This window comes from Grus americana, chromosome 9 (genome assembly GCF_028858705.1).
Source record: "Grus americana isolate bGruAme1 chromosome 9, bGruAme1.mat, whole genome shotgun sequence".
In the NCBI taxonomy this organism is placed as follows: Eukaryota; Metazoa; Chordata; class Aves; order Gruiformes; family Gruidae; genus Grus; species Grus americana.
The window spans coordinates 13,921,999-13,945,582 of NC_072860.1; the positions used below are offsets into that span (position 1 = coordinate 13,921,999).

The 23,584-nt window shown below is 38.8% G+C and overlaps 1 long non-coding RNA gene across 1 annotated transcript; it reads right to left on the reverse strand.

Moving 5' to 3' along the window:
* Nucleotides 1–11,954: 11,954 nt before the first annotated feature.
* LOC129210296 (uncharacterized) lies at nucleotides 11,955–23,002 on the reverse strand. The gene is made up of 4 exons (XR_008578366.1): nucleotides 22,930–23,002; nucleotides 17,942–18,176; nucleotides 16,273–16,369; nucleotides 11,955–12,030 (listed from the first exon to the last, which is right to left on the reverse strand). It is a non-coding gene; the product is annotated as an uncharacterized LOC129210296 (long non-coding RNA).
* Nucleotides 23,003–23,584: the final 582 nt, after the last annotated feature.

The window sequence follows — 23,584 nt, forward strand, 5'->3', positions numbered from 1 at the left end:
CTAAAGTGGTATGTGTAGTCACATTTTGCATACAGATATGCAAATTTAGGTCACAAGTTCTACTTGAACTGCATTATATAATGCACAGTTGTTCCAGATCCAATAACCAATTTAAAATTGAAAGTTAATACATTACATTAGTAATATCATACTGCCTATGGGATCATTTGTCAATGTTACCGTAGAAGACTGATGATTTGATAACTGAAGAGTATTTATTATAGTGGCAATTTGTACTATTGTACTATAAATAAGAGTGTCTTGGCATTTCTATAATAAATCCTATTTTCAGTGGTCTATTACTTGGTCATAAAAAAATCACCCTGGGCTGAATTAGATCTATTGGATGTACAATAACAATAATATCTTACTAAAATGTACATTTAATCCAGTGAGTAATATGGCCTTGAAAAACCCTTAAATGTGCATTAAATTAATCACAGGCATTATTTACATAGAGATTGGAATATGCCCTTTGGATACTGTCAATATTTTAAACCAAAGGTCTGTGGGTCTGATGCTGATCTTATTTGCACAAGGGTAAATCATATCTAAACCTTCACTGGTGTCAAGAGAGCTACCCCAGGGAAAAATGATCCCTGATGAAGAATATCAAGGAGAACAAAATCAGACGCTGGATATAGAATTATTCAAAATCAGCTATATAGGATGGGCTCAGGTACGATGTAAGCAGCTGTCAAGCATCGTGCACACTGTCAGACTTTAAAAGACCTGTCACTGAGTAAAAAGAGAAACTATATCTAGGGAATGACACTCGGCAATTTCTGTTTATCCTTGGCCAGGTTGTATCCGGCCTCTGAATAGTTATCAGGAACAATAAGGATGTCAGCACCACCTCTCCCTTGGCACGCAGGAGTTGGTCAGGAGTGCCAGGACTGCGTCGTCCCAGTGCCCCCAGGTGCGAACCCCAGCAAAGTGGATGAGGAGGTGTGGGAAGGAGATGGGCCCACAGAGATGCTGAGCAACATCAATGCGGGTGGTGCACAGCATGTGCATTTTACTTACATGCTGTGGTGCACCGGAGGCATTGTGCCTCTCTAAGGTATAATCCCTTCCAGAGTTCCCCTCAGAGTGGTACGAATCCACATCACCCTTTAATTAACACTGTGCCTAGGAGGCACAACTGAGCCTTTAGTATAGCCATAGGCTTTACGTACACCTTAACTTGCAAATTGCAGATAAAAGTAGTTAATTTAAGTATAAACTGCCTTTTTTTTAAAAAGAAAGACCTTGATTTACACATGGAAGAGAAAGTAATTACATTTAACGGATGTCACAGCTCTTAAAGAATATTTGATAATAATTAATCACCAAGATATAAAAAAAAAAAAATAAAAAGGAAATTCAAGTCAGTTCAGAGCTGTGGTCGAAACCCCAATCTCTGAATGGAAATTTTACCCTGTTCTACTCTACTCTATTCTATTCTTCCCAGCTTTTACACTGCCATATCATCGTACTATTGGAGCATCTTTCCAGCATACTACATTAAACAATGTGATTACATTCCATCGACTGTTCCATCAACTATCTTGCAGGACTGCCAAGCATCTTCCACAATTCTCTAGCCACTGGATTTATTTTTAATGCAGATTTCATCAGAGTTTATTCACATCACAGCATTGAGGGAGTGAATCCTAAGTGAATCTAATCCTGACACGCCTCTACCCCTCCCTCCACCATCAGCTTGCCAGAGCACTGGGCTTCTGTACTTATAAATGGCATTTACTCTCCTGTCCATTTTTCTTAACTACTCTTTCTGCAGAGTGCAGAGAAGCAGAAGCAGGATGCTCACAACAAGACCTCTGCGTGAATATCCTGCTCATAATCATAGACAGACACCAGGGTGTAAGTGACAGTTTTATGCTATGTCAGTGCATATCATGTGTGCCTACACTCATGATCCAAACAGTGTGGAATTTTCATGGGTTTGAAGAATGTCCGTTTAGTTGTTATTCATTTTTGTTCATTTGTTTTGCCTAGCATTTTTATCCTTCTACCTTTTCATCTCTTTCATCTAATAGTTATTAGCAAGTTTTAGTTTAAATGGGATTGTGGCCTGAAACACAAAATGTTCTTACTCGGCTATTCAATGTTTTTCATCTTTTAAAACACATATATCCAAAGATGAAAATGTCTTTTTTGGAGTCCACATCAAAAGAATGTTAGAAGTCATCAAAGAAAGTGGAGAGCAGAGTATATGCTGTTCTAAGGACGGCTTCAATACTCTAAAAATTAGGGGCCAGATTCTGCTGTCACTCCTATCAGTGGGAAAATTTCCACTGACTCCAGAGAGTGAACAATCAGGGCCTGTAATATTAAAACAGTAATGGATATTGCTAAAGGAAATGTGCGGGACATTTTTAATAGACATTAAAATATAAATGCACACAAAATCAGCCTGAAGGACAGGGGATTATGTTTTCTTATTTTTCTGAGGAGAGAATAATGAATGAATCTGACTTTGCAAACATCATATAATTAGTTCTTTAACCCTTCTGAGCATCAGGACGCATTTTGCTTCTTTGCTTTTATCACGGGAAGGTTCCAGTTGTAATGTTATTGTTACAGATGCGCAAGTGACCTGGCATTTCTTAACTCCATTCATTTATGGACTTTTAGTAAATGATAGCTGGCTTTGCTCTTGTTTATAGCTTGTTTATTATAAACTACAGTACAGTAGAAGAGGTACTTCACTCAAAAAGAGTGAAGAGGTGTGTGCTTTTTCTTTCAAATCATGATGTCGGCGAAGCCAGTGAGCAGCCCAGTTTCTCTCCCTGTCCCTCAGTGGGGCCAGGCAACGAGCCTTGTCTCTCTCTGAAGTTAAGACAAGTTAACTGTCATTCCTCAATGTGTGAGAAATCAGCTGTGAGCACAACTTGGGTCACTCCATACAACCCTGTGACAGAGGTGGCAGTGATGCAGTCAGGCTGTTGGCCTGTTTCTCTCTACAGGACACAGTAATTAATTTTTTCCACAGCAGCAACAGACAAACCTGCATGTTTGGAGCATAGTTCCAGTCTACCTTCCACATAACTTCGTTTGCTTTTCTAATGCAAAAAGTAATCGTACCTTAAACAAGTTCCTTGGACCAGGTAAAGATAGGCATTGGATGGTGAAGTCAGGTTTTCCTTCCTATAAGATCCCGTCCAGAAGGCCAGTCATGCTACCAGTCCAAACACTCAGCAGAGTACAGGAATAACTCCCCCTCTGCCTCTCAGGAGGCATCCTCTCTCAAGGATGTGTCAAAATCAGCAATCACACTCTTCCTGCAAATGCACGTGATGATCTACGAGCACAGGTTGTCCCACCTTAACCGATGAGGAGCTCAAGGTGAACTTGCATCTAATGGGGTTGCAAGTTAATGCATAGCTGCCTTGGGGCAGCCCATCAGCTGGAGTTGAATCAGTCTTTAATAGCTTAGAAACCACAACCAAGCAAACAAAGACTAAATGAGCATAAGAACAAAGAACAGAAAAATGAGCTTTTGAAAACAGGACTTTCTGAAGTTCATCGGCCACTGATTTGACATGTTTTCCATCTTGGGCCCCAAATGACTGGGTAAGACTGTGTATGTTCAAAACCATGAGGGTCACACATTCATTCAAAACATTAGAAAAAATGAAATCAGATTATTTCGCTGATGCCTCTGACTAGGAAGATTCCACGTATTTGTGCAGAGAATGTTTTAATCTTCCATCCAAAAAAGAAATGATCTCTCATGGCAAGCCTGATAATTTAGAATCTTCTCAGGTTTTTGAATTATGCTACTGTATGTAGCTGAAAATTGTTTGATAAGCATCACTAAGTGGTCTGGCTTTAAACCAAGCCTGTCATCTAGTGGAGTGCTATGCTATTCCAACTTTAATCTAGATAACTGGCACATATAAAATAAGGAAACACAAATGTGACACAGCTGCAGCTAGTCTGGCGGAGCTAAAATGCTTAACAGTGTTTTATGCCTGTAACATAAGACTGCTTACTAATGGGAGAATCCTATGTGTAAAAGAGTGACAATCAGATTGCCTTTGATATAACTGGTTATAAAAATGTTGGAGATTTAGTAGTTATGGTGCCTGCAGGTTACAATAAAATGCTTCTTGTGTTTTGACTTTAGCAGACATTAAAAATGCTGTATAACTATGGACAAACTTCACAAGTTACTGCCCAACACGTGTAGCAAGCTAGGTTTGCAGCAGAGAACAGGTTAATGGTCAACAGTTTAGAGAAATGCTTGTGACATAACTTAGACATTATACTGGTTTGTTGTGCAACCCATGTGCCCTTTCTGAATAATGCATCTGAATGTGCCAGGAAAACACAGTTGTATGTATTACATTTACTAAATGAGAGTCAGTGTAGTAAATGAAATAAATAGTGTGTGATGCAAGTGCTTCTGTCAATAATGCATTGATTATAATGCCACATACTGTACTAAAAATGTAATAAATACAGACTGTCAGCTGGATAACTAGAGCATAAGTATGTTAAGTTCTGGCACTTGAGGCAAATACGAAAAACCTTATTCGTGTTCTAGAAATAAAGGATTTTCCCCTCAGGAAAGAAATATATGCTACCACTTACCCTACATTTCAAAACAGGAAGCAAGAGCTCAGAAAAGAAATAGAGAGATCTGGTCCTTCAATTACGGACTGAGAGACAGATATGGGGAAAAATCAATTCTGGTAGTAGGAGAGACAGATGAACAGAAACTTAAACCAGAAATTATTTTTTTAGCCAAGATATATTATACACCCGAACCTGTTACGTACTAGGACACATTATATACCTGGTGTCTTAAGAAGTATCTCTGCAAATATGTAACGTGCAATCGTGAGCGCTGAAGTAGCTGCCTGATTTAATGTGGCATGTCACTGGGATGCTAACAGACTGTGGCTTTGGCTCCTTACTTTGCACTAAACTTAAGAATATTGTACAAAGTTCAGTAAATAAATATGCACAGGCTTGCTGTCCTGGGACAGTAGCATCCTGTGGTCCATGAAATTCTTGTAGAGGTTTTCTGGGACTAATGGTCCAACCTGGAGGCTGATGGAACCTCTACAGCTCACACCAGGCTGTGCAGAAAAAGTCTGGGTAGACCTGGTGCCACCAGCAGATGAGAAGGATTCTTCCCTGCCTGTGCTAATCAAAACTGCATAATTTACTCAAAATACTAATAGTTGGCACAGAGCTGTGAGCTAACAAAGACAAAACAAGGCAAAAATATTGAGGGTGCCTGCTGGCAATGACAGCAGATTCCAGTGCTGTAGGTCAGCTAGCTGACTTGTTCTTGAAAAGACTGTAATGCAGAAATTCTCCCTGAAGTTTTCTCTTAGCTGTTAGGCAGTGTCACCAGATATATTAAAAGCTGGCATGTTTGGCTTTTTTATTGGGCCTCCAAAATAACCTTCATAAAAACTTGTATATTTTCAAACCACATCAGGATTTTAGGGCTCAATAGATAATCATTTGTGACTAATCTGATTTAGGAAAGGATGACATGCAATTAGGCTGATGATCAGCTTGCAGTTTGTGACTGCTAAGTCTCTACAAGGATGGCATTCTCATTTTTATGACCTGATCACCCAAAGAAAAGTCCAAGAAGCTGCGGGCCCGATTATTCACAAGAACCTGATCTAGAAAAGTAAGCATTTGAGAAAGTGTGAAATTGTAAGCATTTGAGTAGTTCTACCAACTTCAACCTACTCATATGTAATGCTGGACCAGTCTCAGGCTAGAGCGAGATATCTGTGAGAATGCAACTGCCGAGTACTCTGCATACACCCCTCCGGCTGAGCTGTGCAATGGTTTCCTTTGCACCTGAGAGTAACGAGTTGAGCATCTGTTGGGAAACTTGAGTGCTAATGTGGAAGAGTGGCATTTTCTTTTAATTAGATATATATATAGTAAATATGTGTTGGATGTTTCTAAAGATTAATCATTCTTTCTCTATGGTATGTATGCTTACCAAGAAACGATGCATTCCCTACATCTAGAATGAGAAATAGTGAAACGAGTTTGATGAATGTGTCTCTTTGCACACACAGACATGAATGTATTTTACGTTTAAACTAAGTACATGTTGTAAAACACAGACCAAAAACTGATTACTTGCAAGGATGGGTAACAGCATGTGGCTAAAGTTTAGGCAAGCACGTAATTGTGTAATGAAATCACTTAAATGCGTTGGGAAATTCATTTTCCTTTCACCTTTGGAAAAACTGATCCTCACAGGAAGAACTGGAATTTTATACTGAGGTTTTAACTCCTGTTCCCCCAGCCTTCTTCCATACCCTCCCGCCCCTTCTGCTGGGTCTACAGCTTTTACATGCCTCTCCATGACTCTCTTCCTTTTGTCTGCCTCCTCAATGGCTCCAGAGTCCTAAAGAAATGTTCAGCTTTGAAGACTGGCCTAAAAAAATGGTAATTTTCCAGACAAAGGCCAGGTGTTACTTCCGATTCATTCAGTATGCATCCCTATTATCCTGCGGGTCAGCTCCCGCCGTGCGCGCTCCATGGGTGTTCTGACTGCGTAAGGCCTGTGAGATTTGCCCCGTGTGACTGAACTGCAGATGGCACTTTCATATCTCTCATTTTAGCTGCAGTCAATTTGCTAAACTTTCTTAATAGCCAGCTACAAGGTGATTTCTGTGTCACAGCCTCACAGCTTTCTCACACCGACTGGGGCGGGGGGAATGTAGCGTCCATCATGAGAAACTGGGGCTGGAGATGAAAGCTCCAGCCCCATGGACAGGGTGACCATCAGCAGAGCTCCCGCCTGCCCGGGCGCTGCGCCAAGGCACACTCCTGAGTAACGTGAGTCCCAGGGCAGCAGGCTGTGCAGCTACAGGGGGCACGGATTTTGTCTCATTCTGCCTTTCCCTACTCCCTTTGGAGAGACCGAATATTGGTTCCCCTCAGAAGAACTTCAATAGGGGGAGCGTTGGCCGGGCTTTGCAGAGCAGACTTCCCCAGGCACGCGCTCACCTACTAGGGCTGCATGGCGATCAGAGCACGAACAAAGAGGCTTGCGACTGCTCGCACAGTCACTTGCCAGGATTTCCTAACTACTTCTGGAGGCACGATCATCTGTGTGGATACCAAGGTCAGCCACTTCAAGCAAACAATGAGTTTGGATCATTGTTTGCTCTCAGGACAGATTATTTTTTCTCTATCTCCACAACCAGTTTTAGATAAAAAGGAAAAACAACCCACCCTTTGTCAATACGCTGTATCCAAACCAAACTAACACATTTGGTTTCTGCAAGAAAACAAAGTCGAGTTTCAGTTTCTAAATAAACAACTTTTGGAGTCATCACTCTGGAATTTTGCCTTCCTTTCCCGTGTTGTTAATGGTTCCTCTCAGATGGAGAGAGGAATCATCTTAGACAAGTAATGCTAACTGCAGCTGCTTATCTCCGGTTAAAACCAAGTTTCTTTTAAAGAGATGCTGAATGCTACTGAAAATCATAGAAGTTAGACGCTGAGATGTCATTCAAAACCCTCCTTTTGAATTCTGGTTGCTCTAGATTCGATCATTCATTTTTATGTGTATGGTAATAATTAGGAATTGATCCCCCTTTAGTTGTATTGTTAGAAAACCTTGCGTCAGCCTCAGCGATGGCCAGATCAGGCCCAGGATACTTTGCAGCAATTTCTTAGTCAAATCAAATGTCTTATTACACCGCAGATGAACTTAAACCACTATGTGATTATGTGACCAAGAGAATAATTGAATTTAATAGTTTCATACTTCTTCTCTGAAATTTCTAGAATAGGGTTAATATTGTGCATTAGTAAGTTCTTAATTTTGAATGAGTTGATTTATTGACTCCTTTATATATTTTTATTATGTGCTTTAACTGCATAAACATGTATCACGCTGTCTAAAGGCTGAGTAAAAAAAGATCTTAAAACAAGATTGGGACATCAGAAATAAATAACCCGTTGCATTAGAAAGAGAAAGCAAGAACCCAAATTTCTCTGCTAGGCACTCTAAACCAGCCATGTAATGGGGAGATCAAGGCAAGACAACAAGGGCGACGGAGACGTAAAATGAGTGGTAACGAGGACTCTGTGGTTACACAGACTCAGCGGACAGAGTGACTGTCACATTTGCGAGAGCGATGGTGGCTGGGTTCAGAGATTAAGTGGAAGCGAACAGTTATGATTAAGCGTAAACCCCACGCAGCCCATGCGTCGGATGCAAAACGGACGATTGCTGTGCGCTGCTTCGAATGCAGCTACTCACGGTTTTTGCTGAAAAGGGTGAGGAGAGAGGAGCAGCTGAGCCCGGGATAGCAAACCACAAGTTCATCTCAGTTCGATGCAACGCTTGGACTGTCGGGTCTTTAAGCCTGTGTTCAGCTTTCGTTGCAGTCAAGGAAGCTAGCACGTGCCTTCGCGTGAAAGTGCTGAACAGAACAGAAATGGACTTAATCATGGGCTTGGATGCTCTTCTGTATTTCAGGTTGATGGTGCTGAAAATGAAGGTGATACAAGGCCTGTAGTTGTAGTTTTGTACATCTAAACCACTGTTTCACAACTTTTCTTCCCCCCCCGGCCCGTCCAGAGTGAGTTTTTGTAGTTTAGCCATTAATCTCATGAAGCAGGAATTTAACATGTCAGTGTTGACAGACTGTTAACTATAGCAGCAATGATGAAGCTTCTATAATATTAACCTTTCAAAAAATAAAACTGCAATAATGATGTTGTTTCCATTAGACCTTTCAGATCACTTACAAATTATCTGGAACTCCTACTGTTTATTTGTTTTTACTTTAGATTGTTGCCCCAAGCACTTAAATAATTGTAATAAAATAATAATAGAATTAAGATTAGATAAATTAAGTGGAAATGAAACTGAATACATTTTCCATGACAGCTGGCAAGTCCCATTCTGTGACTGCTCAGAAACAAAACCGGAATTTTTATGACAGTAGACAATAAGGCGATCGTGTACAGGATGTAACCCAATGCTCAAGAGGAGCAGTGTGCAAGCGACACATCAACAAAAACAAACTTGTTTCATTTATGTACTGTTAATTACCATAACTTACATAATCATGGACATCTGTTCTCCCTTTCTCATACATGTACCTATACACAGATAATTACCACTATCTATTGGTCAGAAGACCAAACAGCATAGTATATAGAGAGAGAGGTGTATATATGTGCATATCTAAATATATTTTTATCTACATATATACACACATATGCACATCTCGCTCTTATTTATCCCTGTATCACTTTGCATGTAATTTTTTTATTTCCTAAACTTCACATCCAAACAATAAGCAGGGGTCCTTGCGTGGGTGGAGGGGCATTATACAGAAGACAGAGCAAACCATTTTTAAGTAATCAAAAATTAAGTCTGACAATATCAGTGTAGTATCTTTTGTCATGATGGTTCAAAGGATTTTTTTTTTTTTCAACCACACTGTAAAGGATTATCAGCTTTAAAACAGTTGCATTGTTCCAAGAGAAACAGTCATTGTTTTATTGCATTATTCAGTTAAAAGAGAAATGCAACCGATACACAAATTAAGACCCGTAGCAAACAGATTTCTTTTCTGTTGTCTTGAGTACTTAAGGGGGACCTTTGCTCCATGAAATGTCTTCTCAATTACTATAGTTTTGGAACTTTATGAAAGAAGCCAAGAAAGTTAACTGACTTGCTTGAATTTCATGTCATTTCAGTCTTCATTTTTGTGCCTAAAGTCTTACAGTCACATATTTTGTATACGCAAATTAAGGATTATTTAAGAGCATAGCTCTATGTGAAGTAACATTTCATCATAAAAAAATGAAAATACCCACATAAGTAAGGTTAATAAACATCCTTTATATTGACAAATACGTATTACCGTGAGATTGGCAAAAACCAAAAATTGTCTTTAAAATATATTTTTAAAAGCTTTAAAGATCTCAAAGTCTGCAATATTTAATTTTTTTACTAACATCCTACTTTTATAAATTTTGAAATGAATATGAAATCGTATACATGAAATTAATGTAAAATTTCATCTTACCTAATCAACAGCCCTAACTTTGTTTGAATTTCTATTAATTGCTGTTAGATGACAAGTCAAAAAAATGATGATCTTTTTTCTGTATGTGTCCCGGATAACACATCCTGGGTTAAATAACCCTAAACTGCAGGTACTAAATTACTACTCCCTCTGTTAAGAGGATAATTCATTAAATCAATCTGTATGTGTCTCTGGTTAGCGGAATTCCTTCACGTGACAGAGAATTGCTGCTCCACGTTGAGTCATTTCTAAAAAGACCGTTAATTGTACATTATGGAGATTTGGATGTTTATGTATTTACTCTGTTTTCCCACCCTTCAGATTTTGGTCAGTGTGCTGGGATTGTCCCACCACCTGGGAGAAGCTGGTGAGACCAAGTTGGTGAGCAAAGCTTGCCTTATTGAAAGTGAAAAGCACTGTTTCCGTATCGCCAAATGCTTATTGGGAAAAAATGCTTAATGTCATTCATCAGTGTTAGTATTCTGATTTTGTCTTTCTTCATGTTTGTATTTGTCTTTCAATAAATCTACAGGATGCTAACAGAAGCATATCTGGGAGAGAATATGCTCCATAAATTGTTAGGTAAAATAAATGCATAAATGAGCTGTCCCACACAGAAGACGACAAAAGTTTAGCAACCGTTCTCGGTTAATTAATTCTCATTAATTTAGGAATTATTCCACTTAGAAAAATGCCTCTACATAGTCAGGAAAAAAATAATTTTCCAACTGAAAGTTTTCAATAGTTTCACCCCCCCCCCCCCATGAATTGATTTCATTTATTTCATTTCATTTCATGTTTTTAAAGTGTTTAAAGGATCAAAGTTCTTATTTGGGACAAACAAACTTTCAAGCCACAATTGACTTTTTCTGATACATTTATTTATTTACATTTTTTCAGCCTAAGTAGAAATACACTTTAAAAATGGTCATTCATGTACACCTTCACCTAGAAGCCAGTCTGAAATTAACTTACAAGCCTTGAGAATGAATATAACTGCATTTGTATACGATTCAAAAAAGAAGCCATTTATAGCTTTTCACTTCAGTTCTCAGTACAACATTTTAGCTTTGATAATAAAATTCCACACTGAAGCTTTGTATTGCTAAGGCATCATTGCCTCTACAAAGCATGCATCGTGGGCTAAGGAATAACTTAAAATGCTAGAGCTAGATGACTTTTTTGAGTGCTTTAGGAAAACACACTTCTGAATCTGGTAGTTTTGCTTTCTGCTATCAAGCCATAGTTCCAGACCCTCGCACGGTGCTGAGCACTCTCACTTCCCTGCGTGCATCCAGGCAAACTGAAACCTCACAGCACCGGGACCATCCCTGCCAAAACTGCAAGCCCAATGTAAACTCCAGATTCATCTTTACATCTGAGCAAGGCACAGACCAAAAAAATTCTGCATCTGTTGACCATTCAATCTTTTGTTCTGTTACTGACATCACGCAGTACTGGATATTACAAAGGAAAAAAGAACAAAACCCCTACTGTGCACTGTATAAGGACCTACTGGACATTTCTTCTCTATTAGCCAGTTAAGCAGAAGATCGGTCTGTATCCTGAGGCCTGAGGATTTAGATCACGTCCGCTCCTTTTTTTTTTTTTCATACTGTGTATCTGTTTTCAAGCTCTACCGTAATAATTCAGTAACGTATTAATTTGAATACTGTGGAACTATTTACATATTGTACTTCTATTGTACTTCTTCGGAGAGAAGAAAACTCAAAGGACCACCACGCAGCCAGCCAAGTCATCAGTCCATGGTCCAACTGCGCCCATGGAATTAAGGGACAAATTCTCTGCGGTTATACACTGGTCCATGAGGAGGCTGATGACAAAAGGGAAGGAGGGAATGATTTGGAGATAATTACGTACCATACCAGTTTATATCTGCTGAGGAACTGGTCCAATGTTTTGAAAGAGTAAACTGTTGCTCTGCCTTTACACCTTCACATCAAGACTCTGATATACACTGGAAACAGACAGAAGACAATATTTGTGGTGATCCTATGGTCTCTAAAAGCCAAAGGACACGTACAGACATAGATATATAGATATAGCTACAGAAATAGATGAAATAAATATAGATATACATGCACATATAAATTTTTTATTTAATGTTTCTGCTGAGTAAAGCAAAGGAGACTGAACTTGCTTCACACTAATCCATGTCCCACAACTTCAGGGACGGAGCAGAGGGCTTTGATTTTAATTCTGTGTTGTCTTGCCCACTACTGCAAAAGAAAAAAGAAAAAACCAAAAACCTAAAGCTAATTTATGGAGCCACGAAGCCTCTCTCCTCCTCCTCCTCCTCCTCTCCCTAACTGAAATTGTGCTAAAGTAAGGACTAGTAGAACAAGGAAGAAATATATGACTGGTCTCTTTGACCTGGTTAAATCTAATGCCCGGATAAATCCTGTATGCTGCACGCTTTACATCCATTAAAATCCAGAGTAACTCCAGGGAAATCAATGCTGCTCTAGGGTGACTGAAAGAGAATTTGGTTTTTTTCTAATAAAACTTGTGCCAAGTAATATTGGTACTAAATATGGTGTAAGCTCCTTCCTTTTAACATGTAGTGCCTCCTATGAACATTTTGCTGAATAAAAATGTCTTATCTTTTGCTTAAAATTTGCTGTATTTGAAAGAATTATTTTTTTCCTAGCACCTGCTTAATCTTTTGTTCCATAGATAATTTATCATTACCCAGGTGTCCTCTTATGGACCGACAGAAAGATTGGGCCTAGTTTAAGTGTGAAATAATCCTGTTGCTTCTATCTGAGAATGAATGAGCCCAGGATTAGATCAGATAAAACACACTTGAGATAAAGTGCACAAGGTGGATTATATGGGAAAAGAGGATTTAGTGAAGAACATATCCACAACTTTTTGTTAACATAGAGAATGGTAGCTTTTGTAAGCAACATTTATGGAAACTCAACTGGAGGTTTAAAAGCTATGTCTTTTGTTGTACATTTCTCTGCATACATTTGCTTTGTAGTTGGTAGCTTTAACTTTGGAAGCCATGCTGGGCCTTCACTCATGCTCATTTTGTTTAATGAAAAGCTAAGGATGTACTTTTACTCATAGATTCTTGTTTTGTTTTCTTTGAAGTTTATTAAGTATCCAGTAAGATGGGAGGTTCATTAGGTTGTTATTATCACGGCCACAAATTAAGCATCTGTTCCCTGGGGAGTTATAAGCTTCAAGTGGATGTCAGAGCCATACTTATTACAATATTTACTTAATTACTAAGTTACTGCTTCTTGTCATATAAAATACAAACATGGACTCTGCTATCCATATTAGACACATACTTTCCACCTGCTGAACATTTAAGATCCACTCATTCCATTTAAGCACTGTTTTAAAATATGCACCAAATTTTTTGTTAATCATTTAAAAAGGTAAACCAAGAACAATTAAGCACAATAGTGAATTTAAGGTATCATCAAGAATATTCAAACGTCGTATGCTATCTGACATTACCACTGAGTTTGGTTTTGCAAGTCAGGACATTGGTAGCTTCCAGTACCAAAAAAATGCATTAAAAAAAATAGCTAACCATGATTTACCAAAGCACCTCAAAAGTCAGCACGTAAGGGTGTTTTATCAAGTAGCTGGTTGGAGATCATGGGAGTTGAGAGCTCTCCTCTGTAATAAAATCAGGCTTTTCAAGGCTGTAGCACACATCTTTTATGAAAACTCAGGGAATTTCACGTAAGAGGTAAATGTGACATCACATATGTCTGCAAGTCACTCTCCGTCATCATTTTGTTGGTTTTTTCCTCCTCTTTAGTGCTTTAATTATCTAATGTTCTAAATTACAGAGTTACCAGTCTAGTCTTCTGAAGATGTTGAGCCATGTAAAACTGAAAATGTTATTCCCTCTTCGCAGACATGACTTGTGTGAACAGACATGAATGTTGGGAGGATGTCAACACCACAGAACAATGTCTCTGTTTTTGGAAAATTCACGTCCATTTTTACTTCACAAGTTGCATTTGGACTTTATAGGTCATTATTTTTCAAATTCATCATTGGTATGCTATCTAAACATAACTACTACCTCACCGCAAAACCTTCATCTTTTTCCTATCTTATAGAGATAATTCTCGCTCTACTAGTAACGCACTGTTTGACATGGTCCATTCTAGTAGCCCTTTTCCCTGTAAAGAAATCCTGTAACTATTTAACTTTGATGAATCCTTCCCTGGAGATGCCTATGTCTTCCCCAAGCTATAGAAGAAGCACAGGCTTCTAAATCCAGGTCACTCAAACCACAGCATACGAATAGTTTCCATCATTTCAATAAATTCCAGTTAAGATAATCACACTATTTAAAAATCTAGGCTTATGCAACCCCTAAGTTGAAAGAAACAATGGTTATTCCTGAGACTCGAGCCTTTTGGGGTTCTCCCATCAGAATGAAGTAGTTATCTACCAATGAACAGGACTTCTGAAATAAAAAATATTACTGGTTTGTTTTGAAGTTGTCAACATGAAACATTTTAGCTGAATAAAAAAGCCATTTTCCAGCTTAAATGCTTCAAGAGAACTTGCCTTTTTTTTTTTGTAGGCTCATATAAACCATTTTCAAGTAAAATACTGAGATTCTAATCTCCAGTATAAAAGAAAGGTGAAAAACCTGTAGTGTCTCTCTTTTATAGAAAATATAATAGAAATAACTCTTTTCCTAGGAAACTACATTTACTAAATACAAAATCTAATACTAAAACGCTTGCTGCATTTTCTGCAAATTTACACTAATTAGCAAAGAATTTTGAGAACTTTTCCTAAAAAAAAAAAAAAAAGTAAAAACTAGTATCAATTCCTCAAGATACGGTGATATCAATATTTCAGTGACCACTGAATCTCAGATATTAGAGGTCAGTCTAAAATTCAAGCCATCATCGAAAAAAAACCAAACTCAACAATGCAGCCTTTATATTTCTTAATCTTGTTTGACAGTTGTTTTTTTTTTTTTTTTAACTTGAGCTTTTTAAAAACTCATGCTCTTTTTTAAAGATGCTCTAAATCTTTGTCATTCAGTTCCACAAAACAAAGATTACACAACATTTACAAAATTCCCTTACAAAGCATTAAAAAATTTGTTAATAATTTCATTCTTTTTGCAAGGATGAAATAATTTGAAAGGTTTAAATAAACTGATTATTTTCCATCTTGTCATCTAACAATAATTAAAATGGCAAAACCCAACAAAGTCATCATTTCAGCCATCAGGGACTCCATTATAATTTTGTATAGGGCCAGACATCAGTGAAGTTATTTACAGTTATATAAATGTCATCAGAATATGACTCATACTCTAAAGCATCTGAGGTTTCTCAAATGTCCTCAAATACTAGGAAATAAAAAAAGATTTGAGGTAATCTAGTAATAATTATAGTAAAATAATAATGAAAATATTCTCTGGTGAATTTTATTCTTCTACATTTTCTTAAAAATAGGTTTGTGATTAAAAATAATCCTCTGTAATTATGTTCGCAAAGCTGTTTAAGCTTTTTTATCACTGCTAATGAAAATATGGTCATGCCTTCTCTGAAAAGTATATTTCTCAATATGATGTGCTGTAAACAACATGTCTTTAGGCTATTTTTGACCTTTAACCAATGGGAAAGGTCTGTCTAGTTGATCTCATCTAACTACACAGCAGGTACAAGGAATTAAACCAATTTAGGTTGAGCCCTGGTACAATATCAAGTATCAGACAATGTTTTCCAAAAGGAAATACTTAACAAGTTTGTAATCCACTATTTATCTAGTGAAAGAGGTAAAAAAAAAAAAAAAAAATCTGAGCTGTGTTCAACAGAGTGGAATCCCAAGTAAAAATCTATGATATCACATTGTTTGTAAAAGTTGGCAAGGAAGGCTGTTATGAGCAAATTAAAAGTAAACAATCTACTCTGGACCTACACTGTGTCAGACTGCTTATAAGGTCACACAAGAAAAGTAAAACATCAAATAGATGGCTTCAGCAGCCTTAAGATATTTGCCTGACTTTCAAACTGAACTGTGTTTTTCAGTGGGAGAGCACAGAACATAACAAGAGCTTAACGCTAAAGAAATTTTTTTGTAATAAAGTTGGGGTTTTTTTACACTAATTAGGTCCTTAACAACACAAGCATAATCTAATGGGACAACTTTGCATTTGGTAACAACACAGGCCCCGAACCCACAATTCTGGCTCTACCTCCTTGCTGGGATGGAGCCTGATGCCTCTCCAGGGCGCTGCACGAGGAGCTGAGCTGCTTCATCGAGGGACTGGAACAGGGGATACGCACCGCTTCCTTGGCAAGCCGGAAAAGCAACAAAATGATTCAGGAGGATATGGTGTCATCACGTGAGGAACGGGTGGTGCAGAGATTTCATGAGAATAAGCTGGTTATTTGCCCATAAACCCTGCAAAGCCTATCCTGCTAGACATTGTCAGGCACAAGGGGACAGTTCAGAGAGGATTTGATCCAGAGGGAATATTTACTTCCAGGGACCAAATCTAATCTACATGCATATTCAACTGCTATTTATTAAAAAGGTACAAGGCCAAATTCCCTAAAATGTGCAATTCAGGATGCATTTTGACCTCCAAGATGAAAGTTTGCAGACACCTTAGATCCTCTGCCTGGTGCAACATGGGATGACTACTGACCCCCATACATACCCAGGTCTCGCCAAGCAGAGGCAAGAGGATGCTGGTATTGCAGCTTTGGTGGTTACCTTTGAATGTACATCTGGAATGGGGTGTGGACTGGAGTCACACTGCTTCTGTTACAGCGATGTTCAAAAGACCAAAAATGAAACAGAGCCTGAATTTTGCATAATTTTGGACAATTTCGCTCATCAAAAACAACTCCTGGAAATTTTCCCTGCTGTCTCTGACCATTTCCTGCTTCTGAGATTTTTCGTGGATAAAAATGGCCTTAGGTGGCCTAAACATTTGTTTGAAACTTTTTTTTTTAAGGAGGTACCTAATAGTGTCATTATTTATTGGTCTGTATCTTTAGAGAATATTCAAATGTTTGAAACTGGAAATGGAGCATAATGCAAGCCAATATAGAGCAGATGCCAAGCTTGAAGTGCTCTTAGGAATACATATACCACATTTTAATTTCAACTCCTATTATTATACTAACTAGTCACAAAATGGCTTCCTATTTATGCAATATGTTATCTGTAATGTCACTTAAATTGAATAGATGAGTGCCTTCTAATAATGTATGTTTACTTCATGAACTTGTGGGCAATTACATTGTAATTATGTCTTTTGTAGGTCCTTTTTTGCTGACACATAGTGCACCAGTGCATTTTAAGTGTAATTGCAGTTCTCCCTACCATTTAGGAAAGCTGAACATTGTTAAAGGTTTGTAAATTACCTACACTTAGACCACAGGCAAGTAGGCAAATTAAATGGCAGTGTCAGTAATATTGCAATGTAAATTGGTGCCAAGCATAATCCAAGGTAGAAGCGTTTTTACAGAAGAATAATGTTTACGTAGCACCTCAAAAAATGCAACAGAAAACACACATGCTCCCAAACTTGCAAAAGTGCATAGTTTTGATACCCGAAAAAATACATACAGCATACAGTTTACGTAGCTATCAGCTATCCAAAGAAGCAACTATATATTTACACACACATATTTTGTACAGCTGGGCTACACAATCATCTTACAGAAGAGGAAGGTATGCCCAAATGCCAGTATATCAGAATGCCATGCTTCCTGCTCCTCAGGAATAGCACTTTGCCAGAGAAACAAGCAAATATATTCCCAGCAGCCTGTAATGCCTTGGAGGGAGGGAGACCAACCTTGCGATGAAAACTGGATCTTGCCTACTCCCTTCTCGCAAGACCTTGTACTCACCAGCATGAAGGAACGAAGCAGCCAACCTCAATGACCATGCCTGTTCCTCCCTCTTTCCTTAGGGTAAAGGTATAAGACTGGGACTTGCAGAAGCCTGGGGCAGGAGGATAACTGTGTGTCACCATCATGATTTGAGCTTCTCAACAAATCCATGGAGTAGATCCCAGGTAAACTCAAGTTTGGGGCCCCAGTGATATTTGATCATGATCCTTGCAGCAGGAGGAACCTTTTAAGCCTAGTGAAGAGAGAGGAATCCTTTATCCCTATCCTTATACCTCCTGAGCAGTGAGCTGAATCCCCCAAGTGACTTGAAGACCACAGGTAGAAAGAAAACCATCTCTTGTCATTGGCATGGGGCCATATCTTCTACAGGGAGGGGGGGATGGACGATGACACATGACACAACCCAGGACTGTTGGATTGGGGCATGGAATTCTAAAATTAGGTTAATACATTTCCAGCCTGATGCTTTAAACCTATTCTCTCTGTGCTGTATTATTATTATTCTCCTCAACATCTGGATCACAAGATTGCATTTCACTTTCATTTTTTAGCCACTTTGAGGGTCAAACAGAAATTTCAGAGCAGGGAATATTTTTATTTGCCCAACTTTTGCAATGATTCATGAAGCACACTTAAAAAAATACAACTTTTTTACTACAGACTCAATATATTGGTGGTGTTTTCAAGAACAGAAACTTGAAAGAGAGTTGGTGGTGTTTTTACTATAGGAACTTGAACTATCATATGCATGGACATGTCACTACAGAATTTTTTTAAAGTAGATTTATGTCGCCCTATGGGGCTTAAGGGGATAGTGATTATTATACACTGAGAAATGTGCATTTCGCTTACAAAACCAATGTCCCACAGAGGTGACCACTCTAGAAAGACCAGCAAAATCACTTAAGTAAATTAATTTTGAAGTACTGTCCTGTCACTTCATGCCTCTAGGCCAATCACTCACTGGTGGAGACATCCTAGTTTTGGATTAAACCAGCTCAACCATGCAAACTGTAGCCACTGCATGGGAATGAGCATCTGGGATTGACAGCTCACAGATCTTGGCAATAGAGGCCACAAGTCCAATGGCATAATTTTTATTTAGAGCAAAATCCTAGTGGCATTTTGGTAGAATTCAATCTTCAGTAAATATTTATAAGAATAAACCCAGGAGGACGGATGCTGATCTCACTTGCCTTCCATGCAACTTGGAAGTAGCAATGGAATTACACTGGTGCAAATCCGAATCATATCCTATGGTTGAATGCAAAAATCGGTATAATAAAATGAAAACAATCACATTGCCAGGCCCAGCAAGCACGTGCATAGTAAGCTGTCTCTCATTTTCTCCATTCAGAGTTGCCAGGGATTTTTAATTCCTCTTTCTATTGGTGTTTCTAACTAAAAGAGAAAAGTGCAAAACATACAGTATAAAACAAAACCACTGAGTGGCTGGTAGCCATTTCCCCGTGATTAGCTTGATCAGAAAGAAAGAGGCTCGCAGAGCAATGGCACGACATGGACACGAAGATTTTAATTGTGCCTGGCCTTACAAGGGGCAGCATGGAAAAGGCGCAATACTCTGTTACCATTAGCTACTGTGCATCTCTTCTCTTCTTTTTGGTTTTCCAAATGCACGATCAGCAGCAGGACATACTGCTTAAATTCAAGGCTCCTTACTACAGCATTGCTAGGAGCTTTCTGTGTGACCAGCTGAGATGGCTCACCAGTCCCAGCACCACCTCTAGTAACCTCTATTTGGCTGGAATATACCTACTTGTGCTATAATTTAAAGACGACAGTTGTAGGCTGAAGTCTGACGATTTGCACAGGCATGATAATAATCTCATGCTCACAGGCCTCCTGTACCTCTTCTACAGCACTTTTGTTTTCACCTTTTTACACTAAACACAAAAAGGTTTTCAGTAAACACCAGTGGTAAGTGCTATTCCATTTAAATGGACATAAATTATTCAACTACTACAATTATTGCAAAAATGTAACTTTTAATTTGGGGAGAAAAAAACCCCCTTAATTGCTACATTCAGTAACTATTCTTCCATACTCACAATGGACTTAGAAGAGCACAGCAAAGAAGTGAGGAATCCTGTTGCCAAACACAGCCCTTAAATTACCAGCTTGTCTATGGAGCTTTCTACTTTAATGCACTTAGGGGGAATAGCTCATCACTAATGATTTGGAAATACAGATCACATAGATCCTCAACTCAAAGTTGAACAGTAACCCGAGTTTTAAAAAACATGTTATGTCTCCTTCCTCTCATACATATACAGATTTTAAAAAAATAACAACACCAAAATACCATGCCAAGCGCAATGGGTTCCCTACAAACTCTATCACCTGTTTATCTCTCACCCTCAGTACTAACACTAAATTGGGCCTCATGAATTATTCATGAGGGGCCCTTTAATGGGATCATTTTTCCTGGCTAGCACTGACACTAATGCTAAGAAAAATCTTTTGACATTAATCTTGGGTTGAAGAAAGCCCCAAATACCTAGTTTTCTTCTGAATGTTCCCTTTCCTCCTATTTAACACATTGCAGAAACCAGTCATTCTGCGGCTCTGTTATGCATGAGCGTGGGCATGGGAGGGTAGAAGGGAAGATACGAGGTTGGAGAGGGAATTTGTAGCATCAGGATTTTCACACTGGGAACTCTGGGGTCTGGTCCAGCTCACATTAAATTTAAACGAAAGTTTCCCATTGCCAGTCCTGAATAGCTGAATCAAGTCCCGAGCCCTGCTTTTTTTTTTTTTTTTCCTTCTGTTTTTGCACATATGCATAATCTCTCTGAAGGAAATGGGAATATCTGCTTGAAAAAGACAAGCAAGCTACGAATCTCTAACTACGTTATTTTAGTTAAACTGTCTAGAGTTGATTAAAGTCCTCTTTTTTTCCATTATTTTATAGCTATTCTGATGATGAAGTGATTCAGGGTGTTTTCCAGGGCTGATTACAAGAGTCTGGTCTTGCAATTGCAAATATGACCATTGATAGCGGCATAAGGAGTCAAAAGTAGGTTTTGGCATATCCTAAAGACAGAGGCTTTTTAATTTATGCACAAAGATGAGTCCTGCAAAATATTACCCAAATTACAATCCCTCGCCTAAAGAAAAATCTTTTTAAGATGTCCTGATATGAAAAAAGAAGCTATGTTAGAGAACGGTGAATTACAGTCTAAAATGTAGCCTGTTAGCTAGGGCTGTATGACAGGGATCTCCCCCCCACCCAACATACACGCTCTTTTGGCCATAGTGATAAAACTACTGACTTTCCCTCATTTTTCTAAAATAAAATACCTAAAAAGCAATACATTTATTTTTTCAGTTGCAGCTTTTTGACATCTATAATAGTTTTGTGTCTAAATCTGACAACATTTGTAACAAACTGAAGTGACTGTTACTGCTGGAATGTGTCCTGGAGGCTTTTTCTGTCGGAGGAGATGACAGTAACTTTTCCCATGCAGATTAAGCTGGTGTTTACAGATTTGCCCTGGGTGTGCATTTTTATCCAGCTGTGATCAAGTAACACTGCCTGATGAGTGCCAGACAGATCTCCTGATACGAAAGGCTTGCATGCCCATCACTTCTGCACAGAACATGGTTCTAATCTGGACACCACGGCAAACATCAGTTATCGTTTGATTTTTATTTTCCCTTCATTCGTATACCAAGGCAGTGTACTCACACGAGAATGCAAAAAACCTAATCATTTAAAAATCTCCTTGCTATTTTACAGAAACGGTACTATGTGGATTTAAAAATATTTTTGTTCAGCCTGTCAGCTCCCTACACTGAGCCCTAAATGAGGATTTTAAAACAATAAGCAGTAGGGTGGGTGGTTTCACAATTTAGAATTTAGGATTTCTTTAATTCTTATTTTTTTTTCCTGCTAAATATCTTTACCTTGCATGCTGTAATAATCTATGATATGGCAAAATAGAGCCTCAGTAACATATAACCTTTTTCCCATCAATGAAAGTGTGAGGTCAAGAGATTGTTTGCCTTTGTGGGACCTGAAGCTGTAGACGTTACAGAGAGACTTTGAAAGTAGCAGTGGTTGCATATTGCTTTCTCAGAACTCCTAGCTGTTCAAGCTGGGAGGGAAGAAGTTCTGTTTCCTAATATCTGATTTCCTGTTTGGAACTGCAATTCAATTCATGAAAGGATAAGAGGAAAAACCCATGCCACCCTTTGAATTTGAACTTAAAACACATTTCTAAGTATTAGCAATATTAGCATTGCCTAAAGTACTAGTGACTTATTTCACATCCGCTGTGTCGTTTGAGGCTGTTAGTAAAAACACATGGATATGCCAAAGTAACACCTGTAAAAGGAGCGCTTAAACTGGTGGGTCAGATTCTGCTCTTTTATCAGCATTTCCACTGCTTTCAAAGACCAGCTGATCCATGTTTATATTGGTGCATGTGAAAACAATCCTTGCCATTCAGTTTCCTGTTTGCTTCAAAATGCCACCCAATTCACAGACCTTTCCTGCTCTACTTCTAATTCCACTACAGGCAACTATTAAGAAACTGGTCGTCCACCCCATGCAATAGCCAGCTCTGTTTCATCTAGTTATCCTTACACATTGCAAGGCAGCTTTTTTCCTGAAGCCAGCAGTAAGGAGGTACACATTAAAAAAAATAAAAAAAATAAAAAAAATCAATGATTTCTACCAAGAGCTGGTGTAGATCATTTTCATATCGGCTATACAACTTACACTTGTGCTGACAGCATTGAAGCTGCAGAAAACACAGTGGAAAAACTGATTCCAGAGTCTGGTGCATAAAAATCAGTATTGTCTGCAGAGTGGTTTTATCCTTTTCTGACTGTATTCATCAAAGTGTGAACTGGTGAGATATTGGTGATCTCAGGGCACAACTGAGTTATAGAAAAGTTTTTACCTCTGGGTCTTTGGAGACTGAAAGTCATTACCATGTGATGGTTGTCTGGTGACTTACATGGAACGTGTTGGTGGGCTTTTCCAGATTCAGTGGGCAGATGTCCACATCACAAAAGGCACCACTACAATTTCTTCTGTTCTTGGCAGCTGTAGCAGAGGAACCAAGGAATAAATGGGCATAGCCCTCCTCCCCCCAAACCACTACTTTCATTCAACTGGCAGGCTGTTACAGAGGAACTTGCACTTGGAAACTGCAAGAATAGAGAATACACAACAATTTTACTCACCGCTGAGTTGATAAATTACAATATAAGCAGCAGGCCATGCCAGTTGCACATTGCTCTTTGGAAGGCACGGTTTGAAGCCAAACCATCCCGGGGGGTAAGCAGCAGCTTGCAGCCTCCCAAATAACTTCCCTGTACAGCAGAGAAGTGCTACTAGTACTTCTGCAAATGCAAGCAGTCAGCTCTGAAGGCCACTGGCTAAGGATGAAGTCCACGGCTCTTCTCCCATCGCTAACCCACCCCTGGGGTCCCTCCTCTGCTCTGCAGGGCACAGAACAAGCAGAGCACAGGAAGGGGGAGGTTCTCTGCAGTGCATCTGCACCCATGTCCTAGGATGGGGTAACAGGTACAGCCCCAGAAACCTGTTGGAGACTTTTCCCATCACCAGGTAAAGCTGAGCCTACGTTATAAATGTTATCTGTATAGTGC